Here is a 3,697-nt window from a genome sequence, read left to right as displayed (position 1 = left end):
GGACATGGTTTAGTGGGCATGGTGGTGTTGGGTCGACGGTTGGACTCGATGACCTTAGAGGTCTTTTCCAACATTAATGATTCTGTGACTTATAGATTGGGGAAGGACAGACGTGAAGGGGGGAGGTGGGTCTGGCCTTGGGGAAGGTGTGGGGGTCTGAATCGAATAGGATAGACTATTTCAGCTGGGAGGGACCTACAAGCAGCTGCCTGACCAATTCAGGGCTGACCAAGTTAAAACATGTTATGGAGGGCATTGTCTAAATGCCTTTTAAACACTGACAGGCTCGGGGCATCGACCGCCTCTCTAGGAAGCCTGTTCCAGGGGTTGACCATCCTCTTGGTAAAGAAATACTTCCTCATGTCCAGTCTAAACCTCCCCTGGCCGCAGCTTTGAACCATTCCCGCGTCCTGTCCCTGGATACCAGGGAGAAGAGATCAGAGGGCTCCAGAGATCAGTTTGCCCTAGAGCTGTGGCAGAAGGAGAGATGAGGATTGCGGTGGAACCTGGCCTAGCTGTGATGGAGAGAAGAGGATTTTGGGTGACTGACCTACAGCTTTCCCCAGTAGGACTAGGGAAGGAACGGGGTCTCTTCTGGTATTGGGAAAAGGACAGGGACTGGGGAAAGGTCTGGTGTAGCAGGTGACTGTGTTGTCTTTGGGGTGAGGAGGAGGAAGACTGTCTGTATACTGGGAAAAGGGAAGAGAAAGGGATGGAAGTGGTTTTTTGGGAGGGAGGAGTTCTAGCTTGGGGTAAGGAAATAAATAGTCTTGGGGATGGCATTGGGGAAGGAGAAGGGAACGAGTTGTGGGAGAAAAGAAGGGGGCAGAGGAGGGTTCATCCCTGAGGTGGGGCAGGGCACCCTGGGAGGGCAGGGGAGCAAGGTTTGGGAAGTGTAGATGTGTCTGTGTTTTGGGTTGGAGAGGTTGAGACGGCGTCAAGATTGAAAGGAAGGCTGATGAGGTTTAACCTGCATGCTGTAGGGGCTGGTGTGGGTTAAAGGGTGGGAACCGAGGCAGTCCCATACTTAAATGTATTTGGGAGGGGTTGGTGGGACTTTGGTCTTCTATAAAGTTGCTTTGTATCAGAAATGGAGTGGGTTCGAAATGTTTTCTCCATAGAAGGATGGAAACATGTTGATGTGGAGAAGCCCCTCAGCCTAGAGCCGTTCTTTAGTGGGGATCTGTTGGTCTTTTGAGACGAGGGGAGCTGATTTTCTCTGTGTGCCATAGTAGAGAGGTACTGTGTGTCTTACCTGCTGCACCTCTTGGAGAGTCACCCCTGAGTACTTCATGTCTTGTAGCATCATTTGGAGAATCATAGAGTTAGAAACCTGGTGGAACTGCGTCTTAGGCCTTTAGTTAAAAAAGAGGGGAGAGTCACTTGATAGGCCTTATAAACATCTTTATTATGAGGGTTGTTGGGCTCACAGGAGCGTTAAACTCATCATTTGCCAGATGGTAGCTCTGGGAATAAACCACCAAAGATAATGACCCTCTGGAAACTTGGAGGAGGACAAAAAGTAAACAAACACCAACACGTTAGAAGCCTGTGCAGAAATGTTTTGCAGATAATTAGCAAGGGCGGATGAGAAGAATCTGTGACTAAGTTTTGCAGGCTCTGAGGTAGATGCGTCGCGAAGGGATGGTGTTCTGCTCGTGAGCTGACAGCACCTTCTCCCAGTGTATGTAGCATCTCCTCGCACCTGGGGTGATCAGTAATGCTTACGTTTCGTTGAATGATCTCAAAGCATTTCACAAGAGAAGGTGAGTCACCTCCTTTTTATAGAAGCAGCCACCGGGTTATGTGTTAGCTAAAGAATTTATTCAATGTTGTGGTGACGCTGCCGGAAATATAATCCACGTCTCTCTGCTGCTAATCCTAGTTCTTGCTCTGTGCTGCTGTGTGCAGCTGTGTATGATGCTGCACTCGGGTCGGGGGGCAGCTCTGTCAAAAAGACAAACTCTTTGCTAAAAAAAGAGGTGATTTACAGGCTGTGGATAATGTGTCGATGTTGGAGAGCCCAGACTGGGAGAGACTGCATATGTCATCTGGTCAGCAGATAAATGTGTAGGCAAACATAGGTTTCTTTAAAAAATACGAAGGAATTTATTGTGAAATCATTTAGATGTCTCTTCCACTGCATACAGGGAAGTGGTTTACGGCCTGTAACCCTCTCAAGTTTATGAACCTATTCTTGACTGTATTTACAAGTAATTTAAAGCCGTTTGTTTATTTTTTTTTCTGCCAGCCTAGTCCTTTGCATGGTATTCTAAAGGACTTGTATCTGTTCGTTGTTGGGGGATTTTTGGGGGGGTATTTTTGTTGTGGTTTTTTCTTTTTCTGGGTGGGAATACTGAAATGGTATGTCTTATTGCAGGTGAGGCTTTTTTCAGTGTGTTTTACAAAACCATGAACGTTCCATGTCTTGTTACACAAGGAACTTCTAGCCATGTTTTAGGAGGAACAGAATGGGAGTGGCGTAATGCTGAACTTCAGGTGGTGGGGTCAAAGCAAAGTCATGGGAGGAGGAGAGGAGAGAGATCCTGAATTTCAGGTAATAGTTCCTTGCAGTAAACCAGCTGTGTAAGTGGTAGGAGGCCTCTAGCTCAGCGTTTCTGAAATGAGATTGTCAAAACTTCGGGAAATATGGGGGAAAAAAAAAGTCTTCATTTTGAAGGACAGTAACTGAGCTATTTGGTCTTTAGCGGTGAGCTCACGGTTTACATCAGAGATGAAGTTGATATATTTAACATTGCTTTTCATTGCACAGCTCAAGTATGGTGAGGTGTCCTCCATGTAGGTGCTGTACGAGCTAACGAGAGAGAAGCAGAGGCAAAGTTCTGTTTTATAAAAGGCAAAGTGCTGCCAGTAGATGAGACCAAGAAGTTTCTTTAATATTGACTCAAGGAGAAGAGAGGTACAAAAGTAATAAGATGGTGGGTTTTAGCAGCTCAGAAACCATAATCACAGGTTAATACCCATTAGAAAAGTATATGACACAATGTATGAGCGTCATAGGTGAAGTACATATTTAATGCCTTTTTCCAGCTAACTTCAAACGGTTGTGACCGTTTCTTCTTTCGTGTGTTTAATGTTGGTAAAATTTCTCATGTGTTTTAATCGAACTCCTTGAAGTCTTGTGTTAAATTACAGTATGCTGTTGAATGTTCATAAACAGTAGCGATGTTCTGTACCGTTGATGACTGTTTTCATTGTTGAATAAAATCAGTCTTGGTTATCCTTATATACATCTATATTTCTGCAAGGTTTGAATTTCTTCTCTGAGAGAGAGAAGGGGGAAAAAAAAAAGTTGTGCAGATCTGATGCTAATTAAAATGTCATTATATTGGGGAAAAATGTGCTGGAACGATGAATGGATTTAATTACCAAAGAGGTTTTTGCTTGGAAATTCTGGCCTCAGGCACAGAAAGGAGCTGACTGTCAGGCAAAGCCTTTAAGCTCTCAGGTGAGTCAAAAGTCATATGACCCAAGGCATGTACACATATATATACACACACAGGTCAAGTGACTGCTTCGTTTCTTCTCCTGGGCCGAGAGGACTTGTTTTACTCTTAGATCCAGGGTTAAATATATGTTCTCTATTCTTTATATATTTTCCCTTGTGGTAACGGGCATAGTAGGATTTTTGCTTTAGCTTCAGTTTTTTTTACCTGCTCTTTTAGACTTTGAAGAG

Source organism: Aptenodytes forsteri, unplaced genomic scaffold (assembly GCF_000699145.1).
Source record: "Aptenodytes forsteri isolate BGI_AS27 unplaced genomic scaffold, ASM69914v1 Scaffold80, whole genome shotgun sequence".
Taxonomy (NCBI): Eukaryota; Metazoa; Chordata; class Aves; order Sphenisciformes; family Spheniscidae; genus Aptenodytes; species Aptenodytes forsteri.
Note: the sequence above shows the minus strand (reverse complement) of the source record.